The 11,500-nt window shown below is 31.3% G+C and overlaps 1 non-coding gene across 1 annotated transcript; it reads left to right on the top strand.

Annotated features, from left to right (window-relative positions):
* Nucleotides 1–5,877: 5,877 nt before the first annotated feature.
* LOC112923531 (U6 spliceosomal RNA) lies at nt 5,878–5,979 on the top strand. The gene has a single exon (XR_003235692.1). It is a non-coding gene; the product is annotated as a U6 spliceosomal RNA (small nuclear RNA).
* Nucleotides 5,980–11,500: the final 5,521 nt, after the last annotated feature.

The following is an 11,500-nucleotide window of genomic DNA, read 5'->3' as shown; positions in this document are numbered from 1 at the left end:
TTTTAAAAAAAGGGCAGTGATTGAGAAGAGATTTTTTAGCTGAGTGGTCCAAAAAAGCCACTCTAAAGGAGTCTGAACATACTTCTGAATAACATCAGCTATGAAGTTGCATAAGGATCTCAGGGATGAATGTTTATTCCATGGCACATAACAAAAATTGAAAAAGCTCTAAAGTTACAATACAGGCTCTAAATTTCTATAATAAGGTAAGTTCTAACAAAGGACAAGGAGAAGTAACTAACTCAGGTTTGAAAGAAAAGAGACACTCCCTATGGAATGAATATTTAATTTAAGCTCTAAAGGATGAATAGGATTTAGTTACAGCCCCTAAATGCAAGAACTTCACTTTCCAAAGGACAAATATATAAACAAATGCATATGCATAGAAAAATTAACAAAAAGACAATAGAGCAAAATTCTGATGGTGCTGATATACATAGCGAATGAAAGATCATAAACAAGGTGCAGATAACAAGAGTGCAAGGGAATGTTGGTAAGAATAGTGGGTAAGAGTAATCCCTGAACATGTCTTAAACAAAGTAATTCTTGTGTTGAGTTTTAAAGGGTAAATAAGAGTTTGCCTAAATAATCAGAGAAGGATGCCCCAACTTTAGGAGGTATAAAACCATAGAGGTGTGTAGAGGTGTGAAAAACTACTACAAATAATATGATATTTGTTGCGGCTTCTAGTCATGGTGATCTAAAAACTCCTACTATGGACAACTAAAAATCCAGACAAAATATCTTTTAAGGTTAAAAATATCAGAATGATTATAAAAATAAGTAAGGAATTACAGGACCAAGATATAGAACATAATGAGAACCTGGAGATATGTGCCCTGAAGCCATTTTTGCTAGGAGAGCATTTAAAACTGCTGAAACACACTGAGCTGTGCTTTTAAAAGATTCTTGATACTAGATAGGCAAAATTCAAAACCTAGCAGCAGTCAAATTGGAGGACTTTGGTACAACCCAAATTTAAGATCCCCAAAGCAGTAGGAGAAGCAGAAATAAAAGAGTATAGCCTACCTTGCCTTCTGTGTAAGCTGAGAAAGTCAAGCACTGAATTTGGAATTGAATTGTTTTGTAGTCTCAGGGATAAAAGAAAATCTGGTCAGGAGGACCACACCATTATGATAGCTCAAAATTATTCCCACCCAAAAAGAGTTTCAAATATAATGACTTGGATACAGCAAAATGTAGCAAACCACACAAGCAAAGGAGAAACCATTAGCAAGATATGATAGAAACAGTGGAATTAAGGTATTAAAATGATCAATACAAACTGTAAAATAGACTTGTTTACTCTGTTCAGAGAAAGGAGAGGTGCAGTAAATTGATAGAAACTAAAACTAAAAATGATGACCAGGCAAAATTTTATAAACGGATCAAATGGCTACTCTAGAACTTAAAAGATGTGATGGTTAATTTAAGACAAAACAGGGTTGCCTCGGTAGCTCATACAGTTAAGTCTCTGACTCGATTTCAGCTCAGATTATGATCTCAGGGTTCTGAGATCGAGCCCTGCCTCAGGGTCCATACCCAGCACTGAGCCTGCTTGAGATGTTCTCTTTCTCTCTCTCTCTCTCTGCTCCTCCTCCACCCCACCTGTTCTCTCTTACAAATAACTAATAAATAAGACAAAACAGAACAAAAAGCAAACTATGAAAAATAAATACAAACTTTTTGAAACAAACAAAAAAAAAGTTTGAAAATAAAATAGTCATTTTATTTCATTCAGAAAATATATGGATCTATTACAGTCTTAGAAAAATGCATACAACACAATGCTAACATATCGAAAGATTTGAGGATGTACTTTACGTAAAGGATAATCCAAATGGCCCTTCATATATTAAAATTGCTCATCTTTATTATGAATCTGGAAGACATATTAAAAACTAATATGATATACTGTTTCACATTCATCCTGTTGGCCAACAGGAAAAATGTGGAAGATTGATAGTGTCCATATTTTGCTGGTAGGGATACATATTAATGAAAGCATTTTGGGTAAGTTGGGCAATACTTAGAAAACTTAGAGGTAAACAAATCTTTAGTCCATTTCTAGCAATATAGGATGAAATTAAATGAATTTTTGCACCAAGATATGCATATAGATGATTATAGTCATTTTGTTTATAACAGCAAATAAATTGTGGTATATTTATACAATGGTATATTACATAGCAGAGAATATTAACAAACTAGGAGGAGGGGGTAGGCTGTTACCCAAAAGAGGTCTTCTGTGGTGCTGGCTTTGTTCTATTTTTCAGAATGTTTCAGTTAAATGAGTTTGCTTACTCACTTGCTTTTCTTTCTTTTCTTTCAAGATTTTATTTATTTACTCATGAGAGACACAGAGAAAGAGAAGCAGAGACACAGACAGAGTGAGAAGTAGGCTCCATGCAGGGAGCCTGATGTGGGACTCGATCCCAGGACCCCAGGATCATGACCTGAGCCAAAGGCAGACGCTCAACTGCTGAACCACCCAGGCATCCCTAAATGAGTTTTCAATTCAATATGCATATTGTGCCCAGAAGCTATAAAGCTAGGCTAAGGCCTTTATAGGGCTTTCTATAGCCTGCCAAGTACTTTAAACATCCATTGTACCTAATGCCTCAGAGTTCAAATCTCCATTTGTTTCCTCAGTTCCCTAATATTTATCTTAAGGTGACCTGACCTAGACTTTTGGTCACCTTTGTCTAAATATTTCTATTTTAACAAAGTCATTTTTAACACTTAGAGCCTGAAACTTAGAAAAATACTCTGGTTGTTATCACACTAGAGTGGAAAATATATAGTTACCCATTAACTAACGATACCCATGTCTGCATTAGATACATGATATTTTTTAATTCTTTGGAGCTTTTGGTTAAATGAATTCTCTAAGCTTCCTTTAAATGAAGCTTCAAGCCATCATCAAAGAACTAAATGGAAACAAGCCAAGTATTTACAGAGTAATAGAATGTGTAGTGGAAAGAGTACAATTCTGAAATCATAAAGCCTAAATTAGTGTTATGCATCTTTACTAGCCATGTAATCATGAACCAGTTATCTAAATGTGTTGGCCTCAGTTTTTTCACCCATGAAATGGTGATGATAATACTTATTATGCAGGGTTGTTGTGTGGATTTAATGAAGCATGGAGCATGAGAGTCTCATATTCCATGCTAAAATGATAGCTATTTTTATACTCATAGTAATTCTAATAATAGTAATTAAATTGTTCAAAATGATGATATTCATTTATATTATGAGGCACTGTGTTGACTATTCATAGACACATTTACCGAAATATATTTCATTTTAGCTTACCCCCTCTCAGGATGTGCATTCCATAATTCAATATGAATATCATTATGAATAATAATTACTATAATAAATATGCTTATTTTTCTTATATTATTTTTAGTAAAGTATCCGTTACTGTTGAAAATAAGGAAACTTAAACCAGTTTGTCTTGTTCCAAACTTCTATGGCACTTTCTTATGAAATTAGATTATAAAGTTGTATGAAATAAATTCATGCAGTTTATGCATTTATCTTTGAAAACTAGATGATCAATCTAGTATTTTTTTAAAAAAGATTTTAAATTTAAACTTTATAATCAGCTACTTTCAACCTGACTTATAGTTCACCCTCTATGCTTCATAAGTATTGCTTCATTGTCAACTAAGTAATAGTTTTGGTCACAGTGTATATAACTAAAATGGATTTTATATTCTATTACTTCAATGTTAGCTGCAGTTTCTACTTCTGTATTTCCCTTTTGAAAAAGAGATTAATTCTACAAAGTTTATTTCCAGCTTTATTGAGAAATAATTGTCATATTACATTGTGTAAATTTAAGAAATAATTGGCCTACATAAGATATAATAATTGGCCTTGCATAAGTTTAACATTGTGTAAATGTGTACAATATGATAGTATGATATACATCTATATTGCAAAATAATTAAAATAATGTTAATACATCTATCATCTCATATAGCTACCTTTTTTTTTTGTATACATGTGTGGTAATAAGTTTTAAGATATTACTCTTAACAACTTTCTTTTTTTTTTCTTAACAACTTTCAAATATATCATACAGTACGGATACACTTTAGAGATATTGTGGGTTTGGTTCCAGACCACCTGAATAAAGTGATTATCTTAATAAACTAAGTCAAATTATTTTTTCTTTCTGCTTTCTCAGTGCATATAAAAATTATATTTGCTCTATACTGTAGTGTTCAATAGCATTATGTCTAAAATATATATATATATACCTTACATATACATTGTACATATATACAAATGTATATACCTTACAACTAAAGGAGTACTTTATTGGTAAGAAATGATAAACATTATCTGTGATTTCCATGAGTCGTAATTACTGTACACAGACCACCACAACAAATATAGCAATAATGAAAAAGTTTGAAGTACTGCAAGAATTATCAGCATGCAACAGAGACACAAAATGTGTAAATGCTGTTGGAAAAATGGTGACAGCAGACTTATTTGACGCAACTTTTAATTTGTAAAAATGCAGTATTATAAAGTATAATAAAGTGAAGCAGACTAAAACAACGTATGCCTTATTAACATATTGTTAACTATGATCCTCACACTGTACATTAGATCCTAGAACTTATTCATATTATAGTTGCAAGTTTGCACCCTTTGACCATCTTACTCCACCCCATCCTCACCCCTGTCAGTCACTAATCTACTCTGAGTTTCTATTCATTTGCCTTTTTTTTTTCAGATTCCATATATAAGTGAGCTCATACACTATATGTATTTCTTTGTCTGATTTATTTGACTTACCTGATGCACTCAAGGTCCTTCCATGTTGTTGCAAATGGCAAGATTTTTTTCATGGCTGAATAGTATTCCATCATGTATATTTACTATCCTTATTTTCTTAATTCATCCATCAACGGACATTGAAGTTGTTTCCATGTCTTGGCTAGAGTTAATAATACTATAATGAACATAGTAGTGCAGAAATGTCTTTCACCTCTCTTTGTCTTTCATGAATAAATAAATAAAATCTTATTAAAAAGTTCTTAATCGATTTCAAGTAATTTTTTTTTTAAGATTTTGTTTACTTACTCATGACAGACACACAAAGAGAGGCAGAGACATAGGCAGAGGGAGAAGCAGGCTCCCTGTGAGGAGCCTGATGCAGGACTCAATCCAGGACCCCAAGTCATGACCTCACAGCTCAACCACCAAGCCACCTTGGTGCCCCATCAAGTTAAATTTTATGAATGATGTAAGATAACAGATTAGTTTTATACTGCCATACATGAATATTTAGTTTTAAATATCTTTTACTGAATAGATTATCTTTTCCTCATTGCGTATATGCTGGCCCCTGTCAAATATTAGGTGACTGTATGAAAAGATTTATTCCTGGGCTCAATTATGTTCTACTTGTTTATTTGTCTGCTTTTATGACAGTACTATATTGTTTTGAGTATGAAAGCTTTGTAGTATAGTTTAAGTCAGGAAGTATAATGCCTCTACCACATTCTTTCTCAAAACTGCTTTATTTGGGGTCTTTTATGATCCCATACGAGTTTTAGGATTTTTTGTTTATTTCCTTAAAAAATAACATTGCAATTTAGATAGGGTTTGAATTTACAGATGGTTTTGTGTAGTATGGACATTTTAACAGTTGTTAATTCTTCTCATTAATAAATATGGAATATCTTTTATTTTTATCTCAGTATTTTGGTAATGTCACAGTTTTGCATGTAAGATCTTTCATCTCCTTAGTTAAATTTATTCCTAAGTATTTCATTAATTTTTATGCTTTTGTGAATTAGATTGTTTTCTTTATTTCTTTTTAAGATAGTTCATTTTCAGAGTGTTAAAATGCTTATGTCTTGCACTTGATACTAAAATGGAATGATACAGAGATTAGCATGGCCCCTGCACAAGGATGATGTGCAAATTTGTGAAGCATTTCATGTAAAATAAGAGCTCATATCTTTTGTGTATTGATTTTGTATTTTGCAACTTTACTAAATTTGCTTATTCTAACAATTTTTAGTAGAGTTTTTAGGAATTTTACATGTAAGTTCATATCATCAATAAACAGAAAATTTTGCTCCTTCCTTTCTTATTTGGATGTCTTTTATTTCTTTTGCTTACCTGGTTTCTCTGGCTAGGACATCCAGTACAATGTAAAATGCGAGTGGAGTGGTGAAAGTCTTGTTCCTGATCCTAGAGGGGAAAACTTTCAACATTTTTCCATTGAGTATGATGTTAGCTATGCGCTTGCATTATATGGCTTTTATTATGTTAAGGTGCGTTCTTTCTGTACCCAGTTTGTTGTGTGTTTTATCATGAAAGGATGTTGAATTTTGTCAAATGCCTTTTCTGCACATATTGAGATGATCATAATTTTTATCTGTCATTTTATTAATGTAATGTATCAGATTTATAGATATGCCTATGTTCAACCATCCTTGAATCCCAGGAATTAATTCCACTCAATCATTGTATATAATATTTTAATATGCTGGTGAATTCAGTTTTGTAGTATTTTGTGGAGAACTTTTGCATTTTTATTTATCAGGGATATTCACCAATAGTGTTTTGTTTTGCTTGTTTTTTTCTTGTAGTGTCCTTATCTGATTTGAGAATCAAAATAATACTGGCTTTGTAAGATGAACTTGGGAGTGTTCAATCATCTTCAATTTGGGGGGAAGAATTTAAGAAGGATTGGTATTATTTCTTTTTTAAATGTTTGGTAAAATTTACTGTGGAAACCATCCAGTTCTGGACTTTTATTTTTTGGAAGGTTTTTATTACTGATTCAATCTTCTTATTCATTATTTGTCTGTTCAGATTTTATATTTCATTATGATTCAGTCTTGATAGGTTGTATATGCCGATTTCCTTTGGGCTTTTTGATTCGTTGGTATATAATTATTCATAATACTCCCTTTTGCTCCTTTGTATTTCTGTGGTATCTGTTATAATGCCTCCTATCTCATTTCAGATTTTATAGAATCCTCTCTCTTTTTCTGGGTTAGCTTAGCTAAAATCTTGCCAATTTACCATTATCTTCATTCACCATTTAAAAAAAACAACTCCTAGTTTTGTTTTCTTATTCTCTATTTATTTCTGCTCTAATTTTTATTTTTTCTTCCTTTTGCTAACTTTGGATTTGCTTTGTCCTTTTCCTATTTTTTTGAGCTGTAATATTAGTTTATTTATTTAAAATTTTTCTTTCTGATATATATGTTTATGGCTATAAACTTGACTTTAAAAAAATAAATAAACTTGACTTTTATAACTGCTTTGCTACTTCCCATAAGTTTTGGTATATTTTTAAAATTTTTATTTGTCTTAAGATATATTTTTTTATTCCCATTTTGTCTTCTTTTTTTTAATTTGTTGGTTGTTTAAAAATCTATATATCTGTGTATTTGTGAATTTTCCAGATTTCCTTGTTACTGATTTCTAGTTCCATATCATTTTGTCTGAAAAAGATACTTGATATTTATTATTTATATATTCTTGATTTTTTTAGGCTCTTGTTTTATAGTCTAAAATGTGATCTATCCTAGAAAATGTTCCATGTGTGCTTGAGAAGAATGTTTATTGTGATCCTATTGGATGGAATGTTCTGTATATATCTGCTAGGTTCATTTAGCTTAGTGTTTAAATTCACTATTTCCTTATTGATTTTCTGTCTGGGTGCCATAAATAAGAGTGAGGTGTTAATGTTCCCAACTATTATTGTATTGCTGTTTATTTCTGTGCTTCAATGTTAGGTACATAAATGTTTACAATAATTATATTGATGAATTGATGAAACTTTTCTTATTATATCTTGTGTCTTGTGACGATTTTTAGCTAAAGAAAACTATTTTGTCTGATGTAGTTATTGCTATCCTTGTTTTCTTTTGCTATCAAATGCTTGGAATATCTTTTCTTAATATACATATTTTTAATGATGTTTGATTTGCTAACACATAGTATAACACCCCGTGCTCATTCCATCAAGTACCCTCCTCAGTGCCTGGAATATCTTTTTCCATCACTTTACTCTCTGCTTATGTGTGTCCTTAAAGCTAACATGATTCTTTTGTATGTAATATATTGTTGGATTTTGTTGTTTTTGTTGTTCAATCCGTTTAGCCATTCTATGTCTTGCAATTGGATGATTCAGTTCACTTACATTTAAAGTAATTATAGATAGATAAGGATTTATATTTCATTTTTTTATATTTCAGGATTTTATTTAAATTTCAGTTAGTTAACATTTAGTATAATATTTCTTTCAGGAGTAGAATTTAGTAATTCATCACTTACAAATAACATCCAGTGTTCATCACAACTGCCATCTTGATACCATCACCCATTTAGCCCATCCACCTGCCAACCTCTTCTCCAGCAATACTCAGTTTATTAGCTATAGTTAAAAGTCTGATATGTCTTGCCTTCCTTTTTTTTTCTTTTTTTTATTTCCCCATGTTCATCTATTTTGTTTCTCTGTTAATTGTTTTCTGAATGTTTTATAGATACTTTTCTCCTTGTTTCTTGTCTTGTCCTCTTCATTTGTAATTTAGTGACTTTTTGTGGTAGTATACTTTAACTGCTTTTTCAAAATCTTTTATGTATCTACTACATATTTTTTTAATATTTACCATGAAGCTTGTATAAAGTATGTTAGTTATAACATTCCATTTTAAGTTGATAACAACTTTGGTTCAATAGTCTACAGAAAGTTTATATTGTTCTTTCTATAGCAACAGGTTATTGATGTTTTTACATTTTAGATCTTTTTTATATTGTGCATTCAATAACAATTACTGTAGTTATAGTTATTTTTAATAGATTTGTTATTTAACTTTTAAACTAGAGTTGTCAATAACTTAGGTACCACCATTACAGTATTAGAGACTCTGATTTTGACTACACATTTATCTTTTTTGTTTTTTTACACATTTATCTTTAACAATCAATAAGGAACCATCCATTTGCTATCTTGATGACATCACTGCCCCACAAATATTTATTAAATTTTACTTTAGTTAACATATGACTATATTTTATTTCTATTAATAGATATGTCAATTTTACTGTTTTTAATATTAAGATTTTCCCTTTAACATCATTTCCCTCTATTTCCTTTTTAATTTTATAAGTACTGGTGTTAAGTATAAATACAAATTTAAATATAAATATGAATTTCAAACTCTAGATCATATGCTCCATAGTGGCAGGAATTTGGCTTATTCATTACAAACACACAAAATTAATACTAAATGGATTTTTGTTGATTGACTGAATGAATTAAGTGTTCTGACACTAGCAGAGCTAAAGGAAGCAGAGATAAAGCAGAAAACATAATGACTGTCAAATGGGTGAACCTGAAGATAAAAAGACACTTTTAGCTTAGTTACTTTGATACACACTCTGGACAACATTCCAATTTTGCATGGATTTTTGGAAAGCAAACAGCTCCCTCCTAAATAATAAATTTATTAATTGCATTCCTTATGAGTCCTGACAGCAGTCAGCTTTGTGGGCTTCTGATTCCATTCCAAGAGGTTGAATGTCTGTGTGATTTATTTAATAGGCAGCAGTGTCATGAGGAAAGACTTGTAGAATAAAATTTCTTAGACAGGAACACAGATGGCTACCTATGGACTATGTGGTGGCTGTTAGTAGAAATGCATTGAGCAGTGAGGGGAGGGAGGCAAACAACCATAGGGAAGGTGCCGAGTTTTTTTGTTTGTTTATTTTGTTTTAAAGACAGATACCATTGTAACCCCCATTGAAATTTTCAGATATATTTTGCTCTAACAACCACAAATAGGACATTATGAATACAATGTGGGCATTAAAGAATAAAAATAAACAAAAAGTTGGGTAAATGCTAAGTATTCATCATTATTTCAACCATATTTTTCTATGCTTAACTGCTCATAGAAATTACACAGTCTGGTTTATAAATATTGTGCCAGGCTGTTTAACCAATGCAAAGAGTTTTATGCAATTTTCTGTAACACAATCTAGATTTTCCACATTGGCTGTCACTCCTGAAAATTCTCAGTTATAAATGTTCATGCATTGAAACACCATATATTTAGTAAAATAATATTCACTAGATAGTTACTTTGTTTACTACTCTATTTTGATCCTATCTAATTGTTCAATTTCTTCCATGTTTCTCCCTTGTTTCCTACAAATGTCAATTCATTACATATTAGGTAAAGTGAAACAAAGAGCAATAGCTGTTAGTAGAAAGGATTAATAGGTGATCTGATGTTATTTTGTGAAATATTATTAAGTAATAGGCAAGGTATTTCCATATGATTATTCTAAGGCTTTTAAGTAATATAGCATAATTATTAAACTTTAATTAAACCCTCATGAAGTACTTATATATATTTTTTCTAATTCACAAGTCAGCCCTTCATGTCTCATTCAAAGCCCACTCATTTTATGTAATAATTGGTTTATCTGCCTAGTACAATCTCCATTTAACTTATTGCTCTGGAAATACAAAGGATAGGAAAGAAATATTTTATGATATGTTGTCCCTTCTAAACTATCAAATGTGTGTGGGCATTCCTTGATCTCAGATCCAAGCAGGGGTCCAAACTGAAGAAAAACAAACGGAAAAAAAAAATTTGTTCTCAGTCCTTTCTTGCAGTTACATTTACAGGGACCATAAAAGCAAAGCCATTATTTTTTTTTTATTTTAAAATTAATTTAAATTTTTTTATTAAATTCCCTTAAACTTATCTGGTACCATGAATAGAAAACCAATGCAGTCCACCTGACAGTAATTCAAGATATTGCCTTTTAAAAGCTTCACTGGAAGTAATCTCATCTATAGAGTAGATGAGCCTTGGACTCAAAAGTATCATCATAGACTGCTAGCTCTCAAGCTAATCATCTCAAATACACCTATTCCTATGTGGTATGCAGTTTGTCAGGTCCACCTAGCTCATGCAACTGATTTTTTGTGTCCAAGGGTTATACTCCATAAGGTCTGTTTTATAATTATTCAGCTAATCTTCCCCTGGGAACTACCTATAGTATATATATATATATATATTTATAATATATAAAAACTATATAGGTGAAATCATTATTAATTAATTTGTTTGCAGGACGATATATCGTCCAAAAAGGCTTAGAGTCTAGAAGCACAGCAATTCCTACAACTCCTGCTGCTATATTGTAATATATCTATTTCTCTTTTCTTATCATCATAATCACATGGCTATTGCTGGAGTCAGTGCATTCTTTTTCAAACAATTCTTGTGACCGACCCTTAACCACAACAGCCAGAGAGCTATTTTACCATCAACAAGATGTTATGCAACAGCTTTCCAAAATTATTGTTTTCAGCTATTTTAGCACTTGTATCTATTAATCACGGTTTCTTTTTCTTTTATCTACCTTGTGCTGTGTTGATTATGCCTGTTGCATCATGTCAGGGGCAAAGTGTCAGAAGAAAATAGGAATG

This window comes from Vulpes vulpes, chromosome 14 (genome assembly GCF_048418805.1).
Source record: "Vulpes vulpes isolate BD-2025 chromosome 14, VulVul3, whole genome shotgun sequence".
In the NCBI taxonomy this organism is placed as follows: domain Eukaryota; kingdom Metazoa; phylum Chordata; class Mammalia; order Carnivora; family Canidae; genus Vulpes; species Vulpes vulpes.
Note: the sequence above shows the minus strand (reverse complement) of the source record. Positions and strands in the feature narration are given on the sequence as shown.